The 27319-nt window shown below is 42.9% G+C and overlaps 2 non-coding genes and 1 pseudogene across 2 annotated transcripts; 1 reads left to right on the forward strand and 2 right to left on the reverse strand.

Moving 5' to 3' along the window:
* Positions 1–935: 935 nt before the first annotated feature.
* LOC124650792 lies at positions 936–1099 on the reverse strand. The gene has a single exon (XR_006987206.1). It is a non-coding gene; the product is annotated as a small nucleolar RNA snoR143 (small nucleolar RNA).
* A 114-nt stretch (positions 1100–1213) lies between these two features.
* LOC124650791 lies at positions 1214–1387 on the reverse strand. The gene has a single exon (XR_006987205.1). It is a non-coding gene; the product is annotated as a small nucleolar RNA snoR143 (small nucleolar RNA).
* A 19182-nt stretch (positions 1388–20569) lies between these two features.
* Positions 20570–21257, forward strand: LOC124646984 (annotated as a pseudogene).
* The last annotated feature ends 6062 nt before the right edge of the window (positions 21258–27319 follow it).

Genomic DNA, 27319 nt, shown 5'->3' on the forward strand with positions numbered 1-27319 from the left:
CTCAGTAAACTCAGGTTTTCCTAGTTTTCCTTGCCTTTTTTGCATTATTTTTGCTTCATACACATTTCACAACAAAAACCATCCTGCACATGTCAGATACCAGTCCTATCTTACAGAAAACAACACAACTGCAGTAGGACGAATTTAGAGACTTAATCCTACAAACTTGAGTTGTTTCTATGTGATTGTTCAAGACTTAATTCTAGTTCATCTCAATTTTATCAGTTAAAATCTTGGCACCAACAAGCTATTGGTTGTTCAATTTTAAAAGATATTATCAAACAAGATAATTAACAAAGTAATAGGAAGGTTTACGGTATATATAGACTGAGAGATAAATGCAAATGAATAGCATATATAGATTACTGTACCAACTGATGTTGCAGGGAATAATGAATCAGATTAGAACTTACTGATGTACCTGCTGATGTCTGATGATCATCACAACCGCTAAAGGAAATAGCTTCCCCAGCATAGTTCCTTTCAAGACACGGCCGCATATGATCTTTCCATTCATAATGCAAAATCCTGTAGCAAACCAACAAGTTCAGTCCTATACACTTTTTTTCGATAAAGCGTCCTAGACACTTACACAATGTATAAAGAAGAAAAGGTAAACTAAGCAGCACAGCAAACAAACGTCTCTTGAGAAGCATGTGTATCACAGCTACATCAATGTACTCATGGACTGGCTGACCAGGCGAGATGCGCAAATCCATATCAAGGCACGTGTATAAAGGAAATTACCTCGCAACCCTTGGCAGTTGGCACCAATCTCAATGACAAAACGGAGGACACCATTGTAAGCCCTGCCATAAAAACAAGGATGTTAGCAGATGGAGTCAGACACCCAACAAAAATGAGTTCATGAACAAAAAATCTAACATGAGACATAAACGTACGACAAGAGCAAGTTATGCCTGTAAATCAAACAAAGATTTGCTATATAATTAGTAGACAAGCACTATAAAGACTGTTCATCTGTGGATCTATCTCAACGGTTGTGTGGCCGAAACTGCTTGAGAAGCAACATTTCATATATGCACCATGTTCAACATCCCACAATCATGACTAGAAAGCAGAACTAAACAGATTGCAGATGCACTAACACACAGCAACAATCAAATGCGGCTCAATTTGACAGGAAACTTCCAATTATTGCATAACAGAACCTAGTTACTAAAGCGGACATGGTAAGTCGATTGCACACAATAAATGTGAGATAGATTTTGTAGAGAAGCAGAAAATGGCCCATCTGTGGATCTATTTCTACGGTTGTCTGGCCGCTACTGCTGCAAGGAGCATCTTTTCCTTTTTGCACCAGTGTCATATCTTACTAGCATTCTAGCAACGAGTAGAAAGTAGGACAATAAACACACAGGTGCAACAAAGAAATACCGGAGGTATTTGTGCTATCGTATAATAACCAAGATAATATTAGAATACATGAAAATAAATATTGAAAAGTAAGCCCAGCTAGTAAAGGAGAAATGTAAGATAGATTAAGCAACTATCCTGCAGTGTAGGTTTGACATCAACAGCTCATAGCAGTTCAACTACACTGACGCCACCTGGAGCATCATCAGTTTAAACGCACGCTGAAGCACTTGCGAAAGAACATAGGAAAGTAGGGATCAAATGGCCTTACCTTGCAGCTTGCTGGTGGGGCGACGGACAGATGTTCCGTCGGAGCTGAGGGGTCGATGGCGATGGCGATGGCCCTCTTGGCAACGTTCAAGAAGTGTCCAGTGTGGCCGTCATACATCCTGTGCAGCGTCGCTCACCTTGAGGTTGACATGCTCAGCTGAACAGATGCGTCACGTTGAGGGTTCCTAGAGATCGGGATCCTCGGCTCCTGCACAGATTCGGCACAAATTGAGCAAGAGACGATGTGGCATTAGGAGAGAAGGGACAGAGATAGGTCGTGGCAGCCTCGTCGGGCACGAAGACGAGAAACAGGGGAGGGGATCTTGGAGCCTCAGGCCACCATACCATGAACTCGTCGAAGGTGATGAGTCCGCCGCCGTCCTTGTCGATGCCGTCGATCATGCGGCGGAACTGGCTGGCGATGGCCTTCTCGCCGAGGGCGTGGAGGATGTTGCTGCCGTCGATCATGCGAGCTAGGCGGCGTAGATCGCGCTGCTGCCGTCGGCGTCGAAGACCGAAAAGGCCAGCGCGCGGCGACAGGGAGCCGGAGGAGAGGAGGGGAGCTGGATCGCGAGGGGAATCCAAAGGGGGACGGCTGCTGTTGAGGTCCTCTCCTCGCGAGGGGCGGCGTATAGCTAGCTGGGAGAATGAGGTAGGGTTTCGTTCCGCGCGGCTGAGTGGACCGGACTTGAACGAAAATTTTGCTCGCCCGCGGGTGGGTGTGGGCCGCCCACACTGGGCGGGACTTGAACGAATTTTTTGATTTGCAGCGGGAAACGGAGCGGGTGGCGCGAGTCTAAATTTCGATCCCGCCGGCGCATTTTCGCAGACAAGTTTAACTATGGACTAATCCAACGAATGTGACTGATATCGGGACCCAAGTTTTGGGGTCCAATAATAGAGTCGCTTTGCTAAAGTTGGATGTCCTATTGGTGTGTACAATTTGCTCATTTTCTTTTAAGGTAAAACTAGTATAGGCATCAGTTGAATTCTACTATTAATATAATAACAAGTTCAAAATTTTATACCTCTCAGCCGGTATTTGTGTTTTTGGAGTTTTGTTTAATACAGGATCTGTGATGAAAGGATCACGTACGACACATATACATGTAAATATTTATGGCTTAAAATAATGTTCACATATTCTCCAAATGTGTGCTTCATGGCATGGCAAACAACGGTTGGGTCCCGCACCATAATTGACCCTATTTTGGATTGGTCTCTTGTGTGTGGGGACACGTAGACGTAAAATTGACACATGCACATGCCACGTAAGCGAAACAGCTGAGGTGGCCTCCTACTTATTATAAATTTGAAATTACAACGATCTAAAATGGTCGTAATGGCTTAAATATAAGGTCCTAAACCGTTTGGCTTGGATTATGACGATTTCGGCTAATAAACCTATGACATTTTTGACCCTTTTCATCATAATTTTATAGGGTTTTGGCCCCCCAAAACAGCCAACGACGATTCAATACAAAATAGTCATAGAATCATGACGATTTTATCCAGGGTCACTGAGAGAATGTCATAAGTCAACACAATTCTTGTAGTGAACCTGGAAAGAAAGAAATGCAAGGAAGCATGGAGAGGGGGGACGCTCTGTGACAGAGTCGGTCTGGCTGGGTCATGCAAACTACACTCGACCTAGCTCAGTCAGGCCATGAGAAGAAGAGGAAGTCTCCCAAGGAAAAGGCGCGCTGGAAGCTGCCCGAGGAGGGACATATCAAGGTGAATACAGATGCCAGTTTCTTTGAGTCCACTTCATCGGGAGGCACGGGCCTTGTTATCCATGATCATCAGGGTGACCTTATCAGAGTGCAAGCTCAATGGTATGACCATGCTGCGAAGGCCTTGACAATGGAGTCAGTGGCCATCAGAGATGGAGTCAAAGTCGCTGTGGACAGGGGTTATGATAAAGTGATCATTGAAATTGACTCCCAATTGGCGGTCAATCTCTGTAACGCGGATGATCAGAATCGATCAAAAATTATGGCTATATGTCAGGAGATTAGAGAGTTTGGTAGAGCTTTGGCTAGCTTTAGCATAGTTTTGGTTGGGCGTGATGCAAATGTGGCGGCCCATTTATGTGCTAAACATGCTAGTGGTGATAGGAGAAGATGCCTGTGGATAAACTATAACCTGGGTTTTCTCGATGATGCTCTTTTAAGTGATTGTAATCCTATCATTTGATCAATAAAGCTCTTAATTCGCATATATATATATATATATATATATATATATATATATATATATAGGGTGACACTATTTTGAAACCAATGCTCAGAATATTATTGTGAGCACCACCGTCACTATAAAGGATGCGCGCTGAAAAAGCCCACCAAACAGGTTGGATTAGAAAAACGAAACTCCCCCAACTACCACGTTTTCCACTACCTCCCAACCGCACCTCCCCGCCAGCCAACCTGCATCCCTGCCGCCGTCCAGGACCGCCTCCTTCCAGGGCGCCAGCCAACTCCCACCTCCACCAACCACATCGCTCCCCCGACCGGCGCGCCACCGGGCTCTAGCCCCGCCGCCTTCCCCCGATGCCGGGCTCCAGCGTCGACTTGTTCCCCCACCGCTGGCGGGTACCCCGCTTCTCCGGGCTCGAGTCGCGCCACCGGCCGTGCCCCCCGCATCTTCGGTCGTCCGTCGCGCCACTGGCCAGACTCCCCGCATCTCCGGCCTCCCTGTGCGCTAGCCCCCAGGGCCGTCCCGCGTCCCTCTTTCTACCCGTCTCCCTAACGCCCGTGCGTTGGCCGCAGGTTCGTCCCATCCTTCTGATCTGCTGCTGCCCTCTGTGCTCCCGTCCTTCCTTGCTGCTACTTCCCATCCCAGCACCACGACAGATAGGAGATAGGGCAGGCAAAGCAGCAGCTAGGTGATTTGTACTTTGCATTGCCACGTCTTGTACTTCTTGATGATAAAACTTGTGCTTCCTATTGTTATTGTTTGAGGCGAAGCAGATGTCCGGTGGTCTACGATGTTGAATGTGCCGTAGCCTGTCGGCCTCCTCCTTCCTCCTGTGGTGCCACCGGGCATCTTACTGACGCTGCCCAATCGTGCTCTTTTTTACCCATCGACTAGCCTCTGCACGTAGACAGGGGTGGTTGATACGTCCATTTTGCATCACTATTTTATATCATAACTTACTGTTATTCATTGATATATTTCATATTTAGAGATGATACTTATGTTATTTCATCTATTTTGCATGTTTCATGATTATTGGAGAATCGCCCACCGGAGTCAGGATTCTGCTGGAAAAAGCACCGTCAGAATGCGATATTTCGGAAGATCAACAATTGACGGAAATTACACCAAAGATCTTATTTTTCCTGAAGACGAAGCCAGCCAAAAGGAGGGACCGAGGAGGGCCGCCATGGCCCCCCCACATAGGCCGGCGCGGGCCCTGGCCTGGCCGCGCCGCCTTGTGGGGAGGGGGCCCACAGCCCCCTTCGGCCGCCTCTCCTTCGCGTACTTCTTCGTCCCGAAAACCTAAGCTCCAGGGGAGGATCGCGAATAGACACAGCCGCCTCTACGGGGCGGAAAACACCATAGAGAAAAGAGCTCTCCGGCAGGCTGAAATCTGCTGGAGAAATTCCCTCCCGGAGGGGGAAATCGACGCCATCGTCACCGTCATCGAGCTGGACATCATTGGGATCATCATCACCATCATCTCCATCATCATCACCGCCATCTCCACCGCTGCACCTCGTCACTGCTGTAATATCTAGGGTTGAATTTTGATTGTTTGATAGGGGAAACTCTCCCGGTATTGATTACTACTTGTTATTGATGCTATTGAGTGAAACCATTGAACCAAGGTTTATGTTCAGATTGTTATTCATCATCATATCACCTCTGATCATGTTCCATATGACGGCTCGTGAGTAGTTCGTTTAGTTCTTGAGGACATGGGTGAAGTCTAAATGTTAGTAGTGATTATGTTGGGTAATATTCAATGGTTTGATATTTAAGTTGTGGTGTTATTCTTCTAGTGGTGTCATGTGAACGTCGACTACATGACACTTCACCTTTATGGGTCTAGGGGAATACATCTTGTATTCGTTTGCTAATTGTGGGGTTGCCGGAGTGACAAGCAACCTCGAACCCCCGTTGGTATATCGATGCAGGAGGGATAGCGAGGATCTCGTAGTTTAAGGCTGTGGTTAGATTTATCTTAATTACTTTCTTGTAGTTGCGGATGCTTGCAAGGGGTATAATCACAAGTATGTATTAGTCCTAGGAAGGGCGGTGCATTAGCATAGGTTCACCCACACAACACTTATCAAAACAATGAAAATTAATCAACTATATGAAGCGAAAGCACTAGACTAAATACCCGTGTGTCCTCGAGAACGTTTGGTCATTATAAGTAAACAAACCGGCTTGTCCTTTGTGCTAAAAAGGATTGGGCCACTCGCTGCAATTATTACTCTCGCATTTTACTTACTCGTACTTTATTTATCTCGCTATATCAAAACCCCCGAAAACTTGTCTCGTGAGCATTTACAGTGAATCCTTCATCGAAACTGCTTGTCAACACCTTCTGCTCCTCGTTGGGTTCGACACTATTATTTATCGAAAGTACTACGATACATCCCCTATACTTGTGGGTCATCAAGACTATTTTCTGGCGCCGTTGCCAGGGAGTGAAGCGCTATTGGTAAGTGGAATTGGTAAGGGAAACTTTTACTGTACGTGCTATTTTTATTTCTCGCCTCGCTGCCATAATTCATTATGGAGAGATCTTCTCTTGAATTCCTATTTGGAAAATCTACTACTACCGCAAAGGTAGTGGATGAGGCGCCGAGTGAGAAAGAGGTTCCATATAAAATACCTATGAAAATTATTGAACGTGTTGTGGATAACCGCTATGAAGGGGATGGAACTGTCCATCCTGGAGATCATTTACTTGTTTTTACATGAATTATGCGGGTTATTCAAGTGTGCGGTATTGCTATGGATGAAGTTAGGAAGAAACTATTCTCTATATCGCTGTCTGGTAAAGCGGCGCATTGGTATAAATTATTGAAGAATGGGGATTCTCTTGATTGGAAGGATATTGTGCCTCTATTTTATTCTAAATTCTATCCTCCAAGTGAAATTCATAAGGACCGAAACCGCATATATAATTTCTGGCCTCATGATGGAGAGAGTATTGCCCAAGCATGGGGGAGATTGAAGTCTTTAATGCTCAAATGCCCCATTCATGAGCTTCCTGGTAATATCATCATTGATAATTTCTATGCAAGACTTTCTTTTCAAGATAAAACCTTGTTGGATACTACTTGTTCGGGATCATTCACATGCAACAAAGAAGAGTTTAAATGGGACCTTCTTGATCGGATTCGGGAGAATACCGAAGGATGGGAGAACGACAAAGATAGAGAGTCGGTATAAATTATGATTATGAATGCATTGAAACTTTTATGGATACTGATAAATTTCGTAATATGAGTGCTACTTATGGTCTTGACTCTCAAGTTGTTGCAAATTTCTATAAAGCTTTTGCCTCTCATTTTGAATTGCCTAGGAAGAATTTTAATAAGTATCATGAACCTTACAAAGATAAAACTGATTCACCTATAGGTAAATGTGTTGAAATTAAAACTGTTGATCATATTCTTCCTGAAGCTTATATTGAAAAAACTCCTTTTCCTGCTAAAATGAATGAGTATTCTGTTATAAATAGTGCGGTTAATAAAAGTGCAAAGAAACCTATAGAACCTGAAGAGCAAATAAAGGTTGAACCTGCTATTGCAATAGTTAAAGATCTTGTGACTGAAAGTGTAGAAGATGGTCATATTATTTTCTGTGAAGATGCTTCTAATATTGTTTTACATCCTAATAAGTCTAGGAAAACCAGTGTTCCTATGCTCTCTGTTAGAATTGGTGATCATTGCTATTATGGTTTATGCGATATTGGTGCAAGTATTAGTGCCATTCCTTATGAGCTTTACACGGAGATCATGCATGAAATTGGTTCTTGTGAACTTGAAGATATTGATGTGGTTATTCGGCTAGCTAATAGAGAAACTATCTCTCCTATTGGTATTGTTCGAGATGTGGAAGTTCTATGTGGTAAGATTAAATATCCCGTCGACTTCTTGGTACTTGGTTCTCATTGTTAGTAAGTCTTGTCCTATCATTTTTGGTAGACCTTTTCTAAATACTTGTGAAGCTGTTATAGATTGTAAGAAAGAGAAAATTGTGACTAAATTTGCTGGTGAATCCTATGAGTTTAATTTCTCTAAATTTGCCAAAACTCCTTATAAAGCTGATTTGCCTAATAATGATTTTAGAGTTGAACAGTGTGCATCTATTGCTCTTGCTCCTAATAATCCTTTGCAAAGCAACATTTGGAGAATAGTGAGAGTGAAGTCTTTAGGGAAGAAAGGAATGAGCTTGATGAAATTTTCCTTCGTCAACCTATTCTTAAACATGATTTACCGGTTGAAGATCTAGGTACAACGCCACCACCAAAGGAAGATCCTGTTTTTGCTTTAAAACCATTGCCTGATAATCTTAAGTATGCTCATATTGATGATAAGAAAATATATCCTGTTATTATTAGTTCTAAGCTTTCGTAGTTTGAGGAAGAAAGGTTATTGGAAATATTGAAGAAACACCGAGGAGCTATTGGCTACACTCTTGATGACTTGAAGGGTATTTCTCCCTCTATTTGCCAACATGCCATTAATATGGAAGATGATGCAAAGCCTGTTGTTGAACATCAGCATCGTCTAATTCCTAAAATGAAGGATGTGGTAAGGAATGAGGTATTAAAACTTCTTGAAGCTGGTATTATATATCCTATTGCTGATAGTAGATGGGTTAGTCATGTGCATTGTGTTCCTAAGAAAGGAGGAATAATCTGTTGTACCTAATGATAATGATGAGCTCATCCCTCAAAGAGTAGTTGTAGGGTATAGAATGTGCATTGATTATCGAAAAGTTAATAAAGTTACTAAGAAAGATCATTACCCTTTACCTTTTATTGATCAAATATTAGAAAGGTTATCTAAAAATACTCATTTTTGCTTTCTTGATGGATATTCTGGGTTTTCACAAATTGCTGTTAAAACTAAAGATCAAGAGAAAACCACTTTCACTTGTCCCTATGGAACTTATGCTTATAGGCGTATGCCTTTTGGTTTATGTAATGCTCCCGCTACTTTTCAAAGATGCATGTCTGCTATTTTTCATGGCTTTTGTGAGAAGATTGTAGAGGTGTTCATGGATGATTTTTCTATCTATGGGAATTCTTTTGATAGTTGCTTGCGAAACCTTGATAAAGTTTTGCAGAGATGTGAAGAAACTAACCTTGTTCTTAATTGGGAGAAATGTCACTTTATGGTTAATGAAGGAATTGTATTGGGATATAAAATTTCTGAGAAAGGTATTGAAGTTGATAGAGCTAAAGTTGAAGCAATTGAGAAGATGCCCTATCCGAGGGATGTTAAAGGTATTCGTAGTGTTCTTGGTCATGCTGGTTTTTATAGGAGATTTATTAAAGATTTCTCTAAGATTTCAAAGCCTCTTACTAATCTTCTTCAAAAGGATCTACCTTTTGTTTTTGATGATGGTTGTAAGGAAGCTTTTGAAACTCTAAAGAAAGCCTTGACAACTGCTCCTGTAGTTGAACCTCCTGATTGGAATTTACCTTTTGAGATTATGTGTGATGCTAGTGATTTTGCTGTAGGTGCTTGTCCTTGGACAGCGAATAGATAAAAAATTGAATGTTATTCATTATGCTAGTAAAACTCTTGATGCTCGCTCAAAGAAATTATGCTACAACTGAAAAAGAATTGTTAGTCGTGGTTTTTGCTTGTGACAAGTTTAGATCCTATATTGTTGATTCAAAAGTTACAATTCATACCGATCATGCTGCAATTAGATACCTTATGGAAAAGAAAGATGCTAAGCCAAGGCTTATTAGATGGGTGCTTCTCTTGCAAGAATTTGATTTGCATATTATAGATAGGAAAGGAGCCGATAATCCCGTTGCTCGATAATTTGTCTAGATTGGAAAATATTGCTTATGATCCTGTTCCCGTTAATGATAGTTTTCCAAATGAACAATTGGCTGTAATAAAGGTGAGCTCGCGAGATAGTCCTTGGTATGCCGATTATGCTAACTTTATTGTTTCCAAGTACTTGCCTCCAACCTTTTCAGTCTCAAGAAAGGAGGAAATTCTTTTATGACTTGAGGCATTATTTTTGGGATGACCCACACTTATATAAAGAAGGAGTGGATGGTATTATGCGAAGATGTGTTCCCGAATATGAACAACGAGAGATATTGAGTAAATGTCATGGTAGTGCTTATGGAGGACATCACGCCGGAGATAGAACCGCGCAAAAGGTTCTACAATCGGGTTTTTATTGGCCAACTCTCTTTAAAGATGCAAGGAAATTTATTTTATCTTGTGATGAAAGCCAAAGGGTTGGTAATATCTCCAGACGCAATGAAATGCCTATGAATTATACTCTTGTTATTGAACCATTCGATTGTTGGGGATTTGACTTTATGGGTCCTTTCCCTTCTTCAGAAGGTAACACTCATATACTTGTTGCTGTTGATTATGTTACTAAATGGGTGGAAGCCATACCCACAAAAAGTGCCGATGGTGAGACCTCTTTAAGAATGCTTTTAGATATTATTTTTCCTAGATTTGGAGTTCCTAGATATCTTATGACCGATGGAGGTTCTCATTTTATTCATGGTGGTTTTAGAAAAACTCTTGCTAAATATGGTATTAATCATAGGATTGCTTCCGCTTATCATCCTCAAACTAGTGGGCAAGTAGAACTATCAAATAGAGAAATTAAATCTATCTTGCAAAAGACTGTTAATAAATCTAGGAAGAATTGGGCTAGTAAATTGAAGGAAGCACTATGGGCTTATAGAACTGCTTATAAAAATCCTATGGGGATGTCACCTTATAAAATGGTTTATGGAAAAGCTTGTCATTTACCTTTAGAACTAGAGCACAAAGCTTATTGGGCTGTAAGAGAACTTAATAAAGATCCTAAACTTGCCGGTAAGAAAAGGTTGCTACAATTGAGTTCTTTAGATCAGTGGAGAAGTGAAGCTTATGAAAATGCTAAACTCTTTAAAGAGAAAGTTAAGAAATGGCATGATAGAAGAATTATCCAAAGAGAATTTAATGTTGGGGATAAAGTCCTATTGTATCGGTCTCGTCTCAGATTTTTGCGTGGAAATTACTCTCAAAATGGGAAGGACCATATGTCATTGTGGAGGTGTATCGTTCAGGGGCAATTAAAATTAGTTCTCCGCAAGGCGATGCCACACAAGTGGTGAATGGACAAAGACTCAAGCATTATATTTCTGGAGATTCTTATAATGAAGATGTTGATGTTATTCAAGTGGTAACTCCGGAAGCTTTCATCAAAGGTCAAATTGACAGCTTCTGCAGAGTTCGACTTTGAATAGGTAACATAGATCGGTAATAAAAAGTCCACGTTTCACTTTCCGAACAATGTTTTCGCTGTTTTTGGAAAATATGAGAAATTACGAGATCGAAACGGAGTGGAGGAGACGCACGAGGGCGTGCCCCCATAGGCCGGCGCGGGCCCCAGCCTGGCCGCGCCGCCCTATGAGGATGGCCCCTCGTTGTCCCTCTCCGACTCTAGTTCGACCTGGTACTTTCCTTTTGTCGTGAAAATTTCTGCTATATAATCCCCCGGACCCCTGGAGGTCCGTATATCGTTTTCTCGTTGTGTTTTGTTTCGAGCTGTTTTCTGCCAGGATCTGCTTCGGATCTAGAGCCAGCATGTCTTCGTCGGGAACTCCGAAGGACAGTTTCCTTGAGGATGTCGTCAACCCGTACATGAACGAGCTGAAGATGCACCCCAAGGAATTGCTGCTCGTAGACGGAAAGTTGCAGATTGAAGATGTCCGGGGTCCTAAAGGAGAAGGAAGTTTGGAGGACAGGATGGAGAAACTAGAACAAGAGGTCTTCAACTACAAGAAGATGGCTGAGCGTGAAGTGGACATCTTCCACAAAATTGTGTCTGAACTTATTGATGGGCACAAGAAGGAGACCGCAAAGCTGTGGGACGATATCCTCTGGCTTCACGACACTACCAACAAACTCCAAGCTCAACTCTATGATGTTCAGAATCAAAACTGTGAGTATGAAAACAGGTTTAAACACATAAGCTATGCTGCTAGTTTCAGGATTCCTGAGACCAAGATGTCATTTGTTGATGGAGAGCCTCTTCCTTCGAAGTCTGATGATGGGAAGAATTCACCACCACCACCGAAGGAGTAATTCATCATTGGTATTGGCACCCCCTTGGTTTGTTCCAAGCTTGGGGGAGTGCCGCGGTATCACATCATCACTATCTTTTACCTTTTTACTATCAAGTAGTGTTATATCATGAGTAGGGAAGTTATCATATAAGATGGTTGCAGTGTGGAAGTATCTCTCTTTTAGTTGGTAATCTATGTATCCCTTGGTGTGAGTTATCGTTATGGAATATTAATGAGAAGTTTTATCATTTACATATTGCACATCTTACTTTAGTTTGCAATCTCTACTATATGATTGATCTTGTTGTTAGTATTGGTATCACTTTGGGAGCATTTAGTAAATCTATTTGGTTTTGGCAAACTTAGCATTGGTCAATAGCAACAACACTTTGAGTTTAAGTAGAAAAGAGAAATACATATATATATGTTGTTCCATTATCTTTCTTTCTTGTTAGCTCTTAGCTTATTATTCTGAAGTTAAAATTGTTTGTGCTTGCAAGGAAGATGCATGATTGTTCTATCACATGTGTATTTGTTTGTTTCCCTCAACTCTTATGCTTGCTAACCAACCCTGCTAGCCAAAAACCTGTACTGAGAGGGAATGCTTCTCGTGCATCCAAAACCTTGAACCAAACCCATGCCATGTGTGTCCACCATAACTACCTACTATGTGGTATTTTTCTGCCATTCCAAGTAAATTGCTTGCGTGCTACCTTTAAAAATTCATTCCTTGTCTTTGCAATACATAGCTCATGGGAAAGTAGCCTAAAAAACTATTGTAGTAAGGATATGTCGCTTATGTATCTTAGTTCTTATAAGTTGCTTGTTGAGCGGTAACCATGTTTCTGGGGACGCCATCAACCTATCACACCTTTGTTGAATATCATGTGAGTTGCTATGCATGTTCATCTTGTCTGAAGTAAGGGAGATTTGCCATGAGTTGAATGGTTTGAGTATGCATATTGTTAGAGAAGAACTTTGGGCCGCCAACCAAAGCCATGTATCATGGTGGAAGTTTCAGCTTGGACATTAATCCTCAAATCTCTTATGAGAATATTTGTTGAATGCTTAAAGCATAAAAGAGGAGTCCATTATCTGTTTTCTATGTTGTCCCGGTATGGATGTCCTCAAGTTGAGATCTATCAAAAACGAGAAATCAAATGCGATCTATCTCCTTGGACCTTTGTACAGGTGACATAGAGGTACCCCTTTGTGACACTTGGTTGAAACATATGTAATGCAATGATAATCCGTGGAAATCCGAGCTAATTAGGACGAGGTGCGAACACTATTGGTATTCGATGCATGAGGCTTGCAACTTATAGGAGGTATTATGCATGACACATATGAATTATTACTACCGTTGACAAAATTGTTTCCATGTTTTCAAAATAAAAGCTCTAGAACATGAGTAATCCCTGCTTCCCTCTGCGAAGGGCCTTTCTTTTACTTTATGTTGAGTCAGTAAACCTATTTCTCTCTATCTTAAGCAAGCAATTGAGTTGTTGTGATCCAACCATTTATATTGTGATCTATTTAATCATGTCTTTTATTCTTCCTTGTTTAGTACAAGTTTTATCCGAATGAATATAGCTTCAAAAGTTATCAATGATTATGAGAAGATTATTATGATTGAATATGCAAGTTGTGCCATATAAGCTTTAACATAAGAGCGCAGCTCGACAGATAAGTACAATCTGTTAATTGTTCTCTGACCAAGAACAAAGTTTGCCATCACCAATTATGATTTCTTATGCACCTTTATTTGTGATTACCCTCTACTTGTTTCGAGTTGAATTATATGAGGAAGTTGTTCACTAGAATGTCTTGTGTGAATTAATATGATGCTTCTTGTCCGTATTTGGTTTATCGACTCTTCACTCCATAAACATGTGGTCTTGTTTACTGAGTTCAGTTTCGCTTGGGGACAAGCGAAGTCTAAGCTTGGGGGGAGTTGATACGTCCATTTTGCATCACTATTTTATATCATAACTTACTGTTATTCATTGATATATTTCATATTTAGAGATGATACTTATGTTATTTCATCTATTTTGCATGTTTCATGATTATTGGAGAATCGCCCACCGGAGTCAGGATTCTGCTGGAAAAAGCACCGTCAGAATGCGATATTTTGGAAGATCAACAATTGACGGAAATTACACCGAAGATCTTATTTTTCCTGAAGACGAAGCCAGCCAAAAGGAGGGACCGAGGAGGGCCGCCCTGGGCCCCCCCCATAGGCCGGCGCGGGCCCTGGCCTGGCCGCGCCGCCTTGTGGGGAGGGGGCCCACAGCCCCCTTCGGCCACCTCTCCTTCGCGTACTTCTTCGTCCCGAAAACCTAAGCTCCAGGAGAGGATCGCGAATAGACACAGCTGCCTCTACGGGGCGGAAAACACCAGAGAGAAAAGAGCTCTCCGGCAGGCTGAAATCTGCCGGAGAAATTCCCTCCCGGAGGGGGAAATCGACGCCATCGTCACCGTCATCGAGCTGGACATCATTGGGATCATCATCACCATCATCTCCATCATCATCACCGCCATCTCCACCGCTGCACCTCGTCACCGCTGTAACATCTAGGGTTGAATTTTGATTGTTTGATAGGGGAAACTCTCCCGGTATTGATTACTACTTGTTATTGATGCTATTGAGTGAAACCATTGAACCAAGGTTTATGTTCAGATTGTTATTCATCATCATATCACCTCTGATCATGTTCCATATGATGGCTCGTGAGTAGTTCGTTTAGTTCTTGAGGACATGGGTGAAGTCTAAATGTTAGTAGTGAATTATGTTGGGTAATATTCAATGGTTTGATATTTAAGTTGTGGTGTTATTCTTCTAGTGGTGTCATGTGAACGTCGACTACATGACACTTCACGTTTATGGGCCTAGGGGAATACATCTTGTATTCGTTTGCTAATTGTGGGGTTGCCGGAGTGACAGCAACCTGAACCCCGTTGGTATATCGATGCGGGAGGGATAGCAGGATCTCGAGTTTAAGGTCTGTGGTTAGATTTATCTTAATTACTTTCTTGTAGTTGCGGATGCTTGCAAGGGGTATAATCACAAGTATGTATTAGTCCTAGGAAGGGCGGTGCATTAGCATAGGTTCACCCACACAACACTTATCAAAACAATGAAGATTAATCAACTATATGAAGCGAAAGCACTAGACTAAATACCCGTGTGTCCTCGAGAACGTTTGGTCATTATAAGTAAACAAACCGGCTTGTCCTTTGTGCTAAAAAGGATTGGGCCACTCGCTGCAATTATTACTCTCGCATTTTACTTACTCGTACTTTATTTATCCGCTATATCAAAACCCCCGAAAACTTGTACGTGAGCATTTACAGTGAATCCTTCATCGAAACTGCTTGTCAACACCTTCTGCTCCTCGTTGGGTTCGACACTCTTATTTATCGAAAGTACTACGATACACCCCCTATACTTTTGGGTCATCAGTGGTTCGGTTTGGGATCTTTGCATTTTTCTTCTTCTTTTGATTATGTTTTTCAACCTTGTTTACTCTTTGGCAGTACGAGTAGTGCAGTCACAAAATAGTAGAAGTACAAACACACCTAGCTGACAAAGTGGCCGGCCCTGTCACGAGAAGTGGCCGGCCACCCCACCCTCCGACGCCGACAGAACCTCCCACCCCCCTTCTCCTTCACCTCCGGTGAGAGACATGGGTCTTGTCTCTGTCGGCAGTACAACTCTGTATTTAAGGCAGTGTGCTTGTTCGTCAAAATAAGTTCAGAAAAAATTGCCGCTCGCCAAGGCGGATGCATCGGCGATTGGCGATGTTGGGGCTTGTCTCCTCACGGCCTCGTTTGGCATCTCCTGTGCCATTGGCAGTGAGCAGCAGCCACCTGCTGACTTTCTTGTCTCGACTCAAATCACCGCCTCCGCGCGCTGCCCTCGTCGCCGTCTCTGCGCTGGCTGTCTGCTCTTTCGCGCGTGTGTTGCGAGTGAGCAGATATTCGCGCACGATGCTGCTATTGCCTCTCTCAATTTATTTATGTGCGACTAGGCAGCCGCTTCCCAGTTCGATGCTATCTCTGCATTTTTTGTGTTTGTTGCGCTAGGCAGTACAGGCAAGTTCAGAACAAAAGTGCACTCTTCTCCTTTGATTCTATATCCACAGCAGTGCAAGCGTGTCAATACAGGCAGTGTCATTGTTGGTTAATAGAAGTACGGAAGAGTTTTTAATTCCTGCAACCTTGTATTGCTGCCTCTTTTGATTAAATTTCCTTGTGCGTGCGAGTAATGTCATGACCATGTTTCTTGGTGCGCTTGCAAGAAGGAAGACTGAAGATTAATGTGGAGGCATCCTTCTCTCAGTCTTTTGGTGCAGCCACGGTAGAAATCATTGTCCTCAATGGACAGGTGCTGGGATGCAGTAGAAGCAGAGGCGTGCGCCATCAGGGAGCAGGGACGGAGCTAAGGGGGGACAGAAGGCTAAAACCAAGCAGTAAAGCCCATCATGGAAGAGACAGGGGCTAGGATGGCAGTGACCTAGTTACACTTACTAGCGACAGAATGCATCCCTTCGACGTTTCGTTTCTGCTACATTTGGCGGCTGCCGACGCAGACAATTTGATATCCTTTGACCGTGAGAATTCCCTAAAATAAACTATGATGGTGAGAACTAAGAAGGGAGCAGCGAGTTGCGATCCACAGCTGCAAGGCCGGCCGGCCGGCCACAAGATAAGTATGAGCGGCGTTGAGGAGACAAGGAAAAGGGTTTTTTTAACTCATCTATAATTTAATTTTGATCTTGCTTAGTAGATCAGTATGAGTGGCGATAAGGAGTATTTGTTGTTATCTCATATCCAAAGATTAGATTACTGTTGTGTGCCTTTAAAACTATAGAAGTAGAATGGTAGAAGGTACAAACATCAACAATCCATTGGGAATTTTCGATTGCTCGCATGTGTTTGTGTAGACATGGAGAAAAAGAGCGCCAGATCAATTCATAATAGGTTCAGCCTTTCTGGTTCATTAACTTATTAATTCAACATGTCTTCTGAACATATAGTGAAATTCAAACTATTTGACAAGCTTTGTGTGTTGCATCGAGGCAATATTCCTATGTTTTCTATATATGTGCTATAGTGGGATTTCATATGATATTATGGTTTATCCCTACCTTTTTTCTCCTACTAATAAAAAGGATACACAGAGTGTGTGTCGACAAAAGGAAACTCGCATATGATCATTCTTCTTTGGTCAGGGAGGGAATCGATTTTGGTCTCAGCCGAAATCCTGGCTCCATCCCTGTCAGGGAGGGAATCGATTTTGGTCTCAGCCTCAACCTCATGCCTACATCTATAGATCTGGACTGTTCCCTGCACGGAATTCTTGCTTGATGCATTTTTGTTACTTGTTCAGGCAGTACAATGTTTATTGAATTTTAGATGCATTTTCTCTGTTAAATTTTGATGCATTTGGCAAAGAAAAACATCAAGACTTAGAATGAAAAATCATTTCTACTTTGCTTGTACTGCCCCTGCAACATTGTGTACTACCCGGTACTATAAAAAATATACTTCCATTTTGTTGTATTAAAATGTACTACCCCCTGTGACACTTCCTCCCGAAAAAGGAAGAAAATATAATTAAAATGTTTGCTACAAAAATTAACATTATAGCGTCTCAAAGTACAAGAACACATGTTTAGGAAGTACAACTATTTGATTCAAAAAGTTCACAGACCACGTGAAGTGCTAAAAATAATTGTAAAAAAGAAGTACACACACTATAAGACTCGCTTGAAGCATTGCTAACCATAAGAAAAAAAATACAAGAGATTTATAGCGGGCGCATTGACTTCCACGGTATAGAAAAAGGAAAGGATTCTAATAGATTTTATGTTTGATGAATTAAAAAGCCTAGCGGAAATTACACAAAGAGTAGAAATGAGAAGTACGTACATATAGAAAGTTCAAGAAGTTTTGATTGAAATAAAAATGAAAATGTGACATCAACAAATAATTGAAAGTTCACTCGAGGTGCACATATTTATGCGGGAAGTAATACCATATGGTAATGCACAAACTAAATATCGGGCAGTAGAAGACTTTGTTTTTTGGCACAAAATTGTAGTTGTTTTCCTGAACACTTGTGAAACCACGTCGAGAAGTACCACTGCATTGCATGAGAAGTACAAGTTCACATCGACGGAAGTTCAATGCTCTGCTTCTGCATGGCAGAAATTTATTGTGAGAAGTACTTGATGCTGAGAAGTACAACCATTCAATACGAGCAGCACACCCACTTGACATAGGGAGTACAAGAAAACAGAAAAAATCCAAATGTACAAAAAACAAAATAATCCTGTCATCTATGAGAAAGTTCAAATACTTGACGCTGACAAGTACAACCATTCGACATGAGCAGTACATACACTTAATATAGGAAGTACAAGAAAATCGACAAAAATCCAAATGCACAAAAAACAAAATAATCTCATCATCCGCGAGGAAATTCAAATACTTAAAGCTGAGAAATACAACCATTCGAGACAAGCAGTACATCCACTTGATATAGGGAGTACAAAAAAAACGACAAAATCCAAATGTACAAAAAACAAAAAAGTCTAGTCATCCATGGAAAGTACAAGCAGTGATTCCGAGAAGTACACGCAGAGACTACAGGAAGTACAAGTGCTAATTACAAGAACTAAAAGTGTTCAAAGAAAATACTCCCACATAAGTTCACATAGAAACGTTGTGAAGTTCAAAGATAAAGATCCGAGAAGTGCAGAATCTCGTAAATAGAGTGTAAGAACAATCTAAAATTATCATTCCAAAACACACATATTTAGTTTTTGTAAAACACACTAGTATCAAACCATTTCCGGGAAGTACAACCACAAAGGCCAAGAAGTACAGGGACATATCACGGGAAGTTCAGATGTGCATGGTTGTGCTGAGCATTTTGTGTGGTTGTGAACCGCAAACGGACACCGTACGAGAAAATTATAGCCGTTTTACTGAAAACTTTTGTGAAACCGCGCCGAGAAGTACAACCGCATTGCCCGAAAAGTACAAGTTCATGTAGAGGGAAGTTCAGTGCTCTGTTTTTACGGGGTGGAAATCTTTTATGCAAATCTCATCGATTTGATCACCGATCACTTCAATCGTTGTCACAAAAGCTTTATATGATATAGTATGTGTCTAATTTCATTACCTACTACATTTCACAACAAATAAATGGATCTAATCCATCAAATTCGAATTGTTTTCTCGCAAAGTATACCGAAAACATGATTTCAAAACTTGTAAAATTAGTTTTAAATCATTTGGATTTGGCAAAAATGGCAAATATAAAAAAGATGTGCCATTTTAACACCTTTCCAATCATATATCATTTCCACTATTTAAATATACCACATGGAAATCACGGGAAAATCATTCGTTGCCCGTCACATAAAACGAGCGGACAGTAATTCGAGTTATTCTCTTAAAATGTAAGATATTAGAGAAAACAACGTGAATGAGAAAGTTGCACCTACTCCATAGCTTTCCAACGCCATATCATTTGCATCATTCCACAAGCGGTTGAAAAAATTCGTCCAACTTACTATCCGCCCATTTTTTAATACGTCTAAATTTCGGTATTTTTAAAATTATTCAAAAACCATGCAGAATTTGGAAAAATATAAAACTTGAAAAACTTGCAAAATTTTCTTATCTATCCAACGGTATATCATTTGGGTCATTTGGATAAGCGATTCAAAAATAGAACTAAAAGTTCATTTTCTGCCCACATAGTTTGATTTTCGTATTTTCAAAATTAAATTTAAACCATGCAGAATCTGTGAAAAGTTTGAACACGAAAAAGTTGCGGTTTTTCAATATTTTTCCAACGGCGTATCATTTGCAAAATTCCGACAAATGGTTGAGAAACTTGAAATATAATCAGTACCTGCAAAGAAACGGGAAGTTCAGAAAAGATCAGAAGCGAATGTCAACCATGTTATCCGGGAAGTGCAACCCTTCGTTCGGGGAAGTTCAAGTCGGTGCTCAGAATATTATTCTGCAACTGGTTGCAGAATAGTGCTGGTATATATATATATATATACATTTCATTTAGGTACTACTTCATTTGTCAGGAGAGCAAGGCGTATTAAATTAGATTTAAAAAGTACTCGCTCCTTTTGTATTTTCCTCTCAAATATGTCGAATTTGATGGATGCATGTATACAAACCTCAAAGCATCTTTGCTTTAATCTATGTCTACAGTCAAGACATTTGATATTCTATATATCACTAATTCTTAACCGTTCATAAATTCTGACGATTTCACTAATTTTTTGGAAGACTGCAAATACAATAATGCTGGATCTGTTCATCACATATCTTATGGAACACATACATCAGAAGAAAAAAACATTCACATCAGTTCTGCCGTTCCGTGCATAAGGTCTTCATGCATCAGTACCACATGAATAGCACACATCGGAAGCTACGAGCAGTAGTACCAAGGAGCGTACCAGATTGTGGAACAGGACCCCCGCACAGGAATAAATCGGAGCAGAAAATTAGACAGCAGAGCCTCGGATATCGATCAATTGCAGATTTGCAGGATTCAGCAACTTCTGTAGTACACCCTTCTGCCGATATATGGAGCTCAAGGCGGCTGTTTTTGTCAGATCATTGCTTTGCCTCGCGCTATCTCACGGGCCATTGTCTGAGAGGGCACCGACCGTGGAGACCCCATCACCCGGCTAAGTCGATCTCGCCGACCTGCTCTCCCTCGTCGCCGTCGGCCCCTACGACACCTTTTTTTAGTACCTCACAAGGACAGCCGCGATCAAGACCTTCCAGAACATGGCCGACGACAATAAGCATGGCATCACCATCTTCACGCCCGTGACTCTGCCTTCGTGGCCGTCGACCGTGGCGCGCTGTCCAACCTGACGACCAACCAGCTCCGGTCGCTCATGCACGCCTAGGTACTACTTGATCTCGGCCTTCGTCGCGCTGGCTGCGGCGAGCCCGATGCACGATCCACGTCTGCGTCGTATCCAGCTGGGCCACCGTGAATCTCGTCAGCAGCGTTTACACAAACTCGCCGGTCGCGGTGTACGCGCTCAACAGTGTGCTGCTGCCCAAGGAGATCGGGTTGCTCTCGGTGAAGAATCGAGCGGAGCGGTTCATGGGCGACGGCGGCGAGGCGAGACGCGAGATCGAGGAGGCTTTTAGGCGTGCCTACGTAAAGCTTTTATTGAAGCGATCGATTGATGGAAGAGCCGAGATAGATTTCTTGATGGACTCTGTTTCGAACAGGTATTTTCAGAATCAGGGGTAACCAGGACGTGGGCGACGCACAGCAAAAAAATTGGAATGGACGACAGACGAAAATGTACCACACCACGGAAACACTTTCGCTTTTACTAGTTGAAATACCCGTGCGTTGCCACGGTCCAACAAATTTAGACCTAGATACATTGATCAAAACATGAATAATTTACGATATATGTATCACATTCAACTTGTTTTTTTCGAGGGTACACTTACGCGTACCAAACTTTTATAGAAGGAAGCAAAGTTATTACAAGAAAGTCAGATCCCAATGCTAACAAAGGGCTGACTACACCACCACTCTACACACTTTCTCCCTAAACCAACACCAACGCCAACGCCCGCACGCACGGCCACCCACGAGTTGAATTCATCAACAATTCTGTGGGCAAGATCAACCACCGATAACTGTTGCATGACGTTGTTGAAGACGTAGGCGTTGCGCTGCTTCCACAAAGACCAGCACACCGCCATGACTAGTGAATCAAAAAGCCTCCTTTCCTTATGCCTGAACTTCTTCCTAGCCTTCAACCACCAAACCTCAAGATTTTCCGTGCCATCCGGGACATCAATCTGAATCCCAACCAAACTGAAGCATCGGAACCAGACTTCCCTGGCAACAACACAACCCAAAAGAATATGATCAAGGGTGTCAACTTCCTGCAGACATATGTAACAAGGCACCATAGCATCTTGAAGGCCATGTCTGACGCGTCGATCCGATGTCCACACTCTGTATTGAAGCGCAAGCCATATGAAAAATTTGCATTTGAGCGGTGCCCACGGCTTCCAGGTGCAGCTCGCCGTCGCTGACCTGATGCTACCTTGACAGAGAGCCATATAGGTATCCTTAGCCGAGTACTGGTTGTTTGCAGCACAAGGCCAGCTGAAAGAATCCTGCCCATCAACCTCAAGTTGCACATTTCTGGTCGCCATCCACAGTCCAGCGCTTTCGACGACACCCTGCACCGCCAGTGTCCTAGAGATGTCCAACACCCAGCTATCATTTAAGAGGCCGTCGGCCACCGTTCTGCTATTCCTCTGACGACCGCCAACAGTAGCAAGCACTGAAGGAGCCAAATCCGCCACCGTAGCTCCATTGATCCACTGATCTGTCCAGAATAGAACAGACTTGCCGCTACCAAGCTTGATGGAAGCCAGGCTGCGAAAAACTCCCTCCGCTTTGGCATCCTTCATCATGGGTAGCCCGTGCCATGGCCTGGAGCTGTCCGTTCTCCTAAGCCACTCCCATCTCGTGCGTAGCACTAGCCCCTGCAGTCGCAGGTCCTTGATCCCCAAACCACCAAGAGACAAGGGTTTATAGACCCTATCCCATGCAACAGGACACTGCCCTCCATTGATCGTGCTCTTGCCCGCCCGGAGAAAAGTGCGCATCCACTTAGCTGCATCCTCAAGCAACCACACCGGAGCCTCCGCCACAAGTTATTGATGAACTGGCTTAGCCGAGATCACAGATTTGACTAGAATGAGCCGGCCTTGCTTCTGAATTAACCCCCTCTGCCACGCAGGAACGAATTCCACAATCCTGTCCAAAAACGGTTGCCACTCCGCCTTCGTAAGCGGCCTTAAAGCCAGCTGCATGCCAAGGTATCTTAGAGGAAAAGGCACGATGTTGCAGCGCAATATGTTCCTGACCAAATTCCTTCCCTGCGCAGACCCTCTGATCATAGTGGTGGTCATCTTGTTGAAGTTTATGCGCAAACCAGAAGAGTCACCAAAGCTCTCCAGCAAACCTTTAACCGTGTGAAGATCCAGCACCAGTGGCTTTACAAACAGCACTGCATCATCCACAAACACCGACAGACATTGTAAAGGAAGGATCCCAGGAAAAGGCGATAACAGATGCTCCTCGCACGCTAGGTTGATGAGGGCAGAGAGCACTTCCATGGCCATGACAAAAAACATAGGGGAGATCGGATCACCCTGTCTAAACCCTCTCCCATGCAAAATCTTCCTTCCCGGAACCCCATTGACGAGAACCTTGGTACTCGCAGTATACAACATCAGTGCCACCCACCGAAGAAAAGTTTCACTGAAACCCAACTTATGAAGCACATCCAGCAGAAACGGCCAAGACAGGGAGTCGAAAGCACGGGAGATATCTAATTTGAGAAGCACACCTGGCCATTTCTTGGAGTTGATCCTTCTGGCTACCTGACGCACAAGCAAGAAGTTGTCGTGTAAGCTCCGACCTCTGATGAACGCGGATTGATTAGCACTGACGAGGTTGGCAAGCCGAGGCCTAACTCTGTTGGCCAACACTTTGGAGAAAAGCTTTGCAAAGCTATGCACAAGACTAATCGGTCTGTAGTCCCCCATCACATTTGCATCCGGCTTCTTCGGAATCAAAGTAATCAAGGCTTTATTTAACTTCCCGAAACGTCTTCCATCACCAACAAAAAGCTTGAGAATTGCAGCCATGACATCATTTTTAATCACTGGCCACGCCATTTGATAGAACACACCAGTAAAACCATCCGGACCTGGAGCTCTATCAGGAGGCAGCTCCTGAATGACACCCCAAACCTCGTCCTCCGAGAAAATAGCATCCATCGCATGCAGGTCAAGATGTGGGAGATTCAGCAGGTTTAGATCAATGACACTGTCCCTGTTATGGATAGACCCTAGCAGCTCATTGTAGAACTGAAAAAAACACTCCTCTTTGCGACCCTGCTCAGTCACAAGCTCATTACCAACCTGAATTGGACCAATGAAGTTTTTCAGACGTCTCCCATTAGCAAAGGCATGAAACAGTTTAGTGTTAGCATCTCCTTCCCTGAGCCACTTCATGCGAGAACGTTGTCTGGCCATGGTGCGCTCCAGCGACGACAATTGGAGCACAATCTTCTTTGAGGAAGCGCCTCAACCAAACCTCCTCCGCAGAGAGAGTCCTTCTGTCTTGTGCCAATTCCAATCTCAGGATGACAGAGTTGGCCACAGCCAGCTTAATCTTGATATCCCCAATGCGTCGCTGCCCCCAAGCCTGCAAGAAAAGCGCTGAGTTGCGCAGCAAAGCATCGAGCCTCTTGAAGGGGTCCGTGATCAAAGAGTCACACTGCCATGCTTCCTACACCGCCTCCATAAATCCCTCTAACTTCGTCCAGGCTAACTCAAATCTGAACCTGCGCTTCGGTCTATGAACTGCATTCAGCGAAAGGTGCAGCGGAGCATTCACATTCAATTTGTGACTAGGTTGCGACAAATACCGCCTTGCATTTACTTTATCGCAGTGACTATCGTGTGACCCTTTTGAAATTTTATTCCTCTTCGCACATTTACCATGCCATCACGTCCGCTTGCAAATTAATAAATTATGTGTTACAAAATAAAAATAAAAGTTTGATTGGCTCTACCCTTCCATCCGAGATTCGTCTCTTCCATGGACGGGCATCTGGCACAACAATGCTGCAGCGGCCGCGCAAGATCGTGGGGGCAGGAGGAGACCGGTAGAGACAAGACACAAATAGACCGTCCGGACGGTGACACCCTAGGACGGCGTATATATAGGTTTTCAAGTGGATCGGAGTCCGGACTCGAACCAGTACGTCGACCGATCTGACCTTGTTTGTTACGCGGACCGATCAGAACTACCACTTCAACCGGTACGGGTCTTTTAGTCCTTCCATTTTTTCCTGCGGATCCATCGGGGATTCGGGGGGAGACGCCCCAAGGTTTTATGCCGATTTTTTTCCGTGCGTGGGTCGCCTGTGTAGCTGGTTTTTCTTGACTACCACGGTCGCTTTGAATTTAATAGTAAAGATTATTAAGAAGAAAGATAGGAACTGTGCCCGTGCGTTGTAACGGGAGAAAAAATACAATATGCAGAGGTGCACAAGCTAAGTTCATGTAGGTAACACTAGTAGAAAAACGGGCTTTAGTCCCGGTTCGCAACTGCCATTAGTCGCGGTTGCGCAACCGGGACTAACTAAGCGCGACTAAAGGCCCCCCCTTTAGTCGCGGTTGCTTACGAACCGCGACTAAAGGACCGTCCACGTGGGCGCCAGGCGTCCGTCGGGGCGGAGGACCTTTAGTCACGGTTCGCCTGGCCAACCGTGACTAAAGGCCTCCGCGGGTTTAGGGTTTTTGCCCCCCCCCCCCCCCCTAAATCTGGTTTCTTTTTAGTGTTTTATTTCTTTTATATTTTATTTTGTGTTTTATTTTAATTTTGAAGAAGTTTCAGTACACATATTCTACGCTACTATATACATGCATATGAATGTACAATTTCAAACAAGTTTGAAATTAGAAACAAGAAGAATTCAAGAGGAATATACAATATATATTCAATCTCGGATGACCATATACAACTTCGAACAAGTTTCCATGCACAATTTACGGCATCAGAAGTTCTTCGTCCTCGTAATAGTGTTCTCCTTTAGGATGGAGGACTTCCCTCATCAAAAATCCTGCTAATTCCTCTTGAATTGGTCGGAAGTGAGCTTCTGGACTAAGCGTCTTCCGCAAGTTATTCCTCCGCACGTTGCTATCCGACGGCTTTCGCTCAGAGGTGTGTCTCCGGATGAACTCACAAACATAGTATCCACATAGATTGGTCCCCGGTGGCTGAATATCCACATTAAGTAACCTTCTAAAATCTAGCACTTTTTTGAATTCACCGACCGTTTCATCTGAGAACCGTCTCCAAACCCTACATGTCAAAGAAAATTAAATGAACAAGGGAGTTATTAGTTACTTGATATTAGGAAATGAACGAAAGAGGCCGATCGATATAGAGCGCAGATGATTGAAAATAATTACTTTTGCAGCATATTTCTTATGTTGACCCAAAGTTTTGAATCCATATTCAAAGAGTCCATGATGAGAACTCTGGAGGTGTGAAATTCAATTACTAGCAGAATCCAGTGTAACCTGCGGACACGTTACATGCACAGTCATGCATAACTCATCGATTAGACATACCATGCATGGAGTAAACAAAAAAGAATGTGCTCAAGACAGAAACACTCACCCAAAATGGTAAGGAAATAGAATTTGACTTTTGAGTTGCTGCTTTGTAAGAAAATCCCACAGGTCTTTCTCCACGTCGCGGGGAATCTTTCTAACACATATCCATTAACTATATGTGGGTCAATGAACCCAACATCATGGATGTTCCTTTTATGCATTCCCCAATCTTCATTCTGCATAATAGCGTACACAACAATATAGTTAGGATAATATATATAGTGCAGACAATGAACGAGATGAGGTAGAAATAAATCACTTACAGAACGTAGCAACTGATGATAGATTTGCCGAGCTCGCGCAGATTGAACAGCTGGAACAATTCACTCATATGAACTGTTACATAGTAATGTTTGAAGTGATGCTCATGTCTAACTTCCGCATAAATATATTCTTTGCCGGCCTTATTTTTTATGAAACCCTTGTACCAACGTAGCAGATTTCCCATTTGTGCTGGTAGACTCTCTTCCTGCGCAGGCTGGACGAGAGACCCATTCGGCACATATGTAAATGCTACCTCACTCATTGGCGCATCCTCAAGGCCTAACACTGCACGAAGAGTCATACCGAACTCGGCCGCTTTTTCTTTGGCACCCGTTACAGTCATTCTACTGTTGCTGCCGCAGCTGCTATGATAGCGGGGTCCATTAGTTCAAAGTCCTTATCCATATCGGCTCTGAAGGACAATGTCATAGCATCCGGACCGGCGGCTTTCACTATGAGCGGGGGGATCGATTGTTTATTCTGTTCCCCGAGCTGGGCAACTTGTTTCCCGCTTTTTTGACTTTCTTCTTTCTTCTCCTCCAAGGCTTTCTTCTCCTTCTCCGCCAAGGCTTTCTTCTCCTTCAATATTTCTGCTTACCTACAAAGTTCACGTCCATAGTCGTCAGGCATATTCTTCTCGGCTTGGGACGGTGTCGTCAAAAATGACTTAGCCCACTTCTTTTCCTTCTCAGTAAATACTGGCTTGGGCTCAGGCTCTTTTTTTGCCTTCATATCCGCCTTCCATTTCTCATACTGACCAGCCGCGGCCAAGTTGTTTTCATCTTCACTAAGTTCCCAAGGCCTTGGGAGGAGAGGCTT

This window comes from Lolium rigidum, chromosome 4 (assembly GCF_022539505.1).
Source record: "Lolium rigidum isolate FL_2022 chromosome 4, APGP_CSIRO_Lrig_0.1, whole genome shotgun sequence".
Classification (NCBI taxonomy): Eukaryota; Viridiplantae; Streptophyta; class Magnoliopsida; order Poales; family Poaceae; genus Lolium; species Lolium rigidum.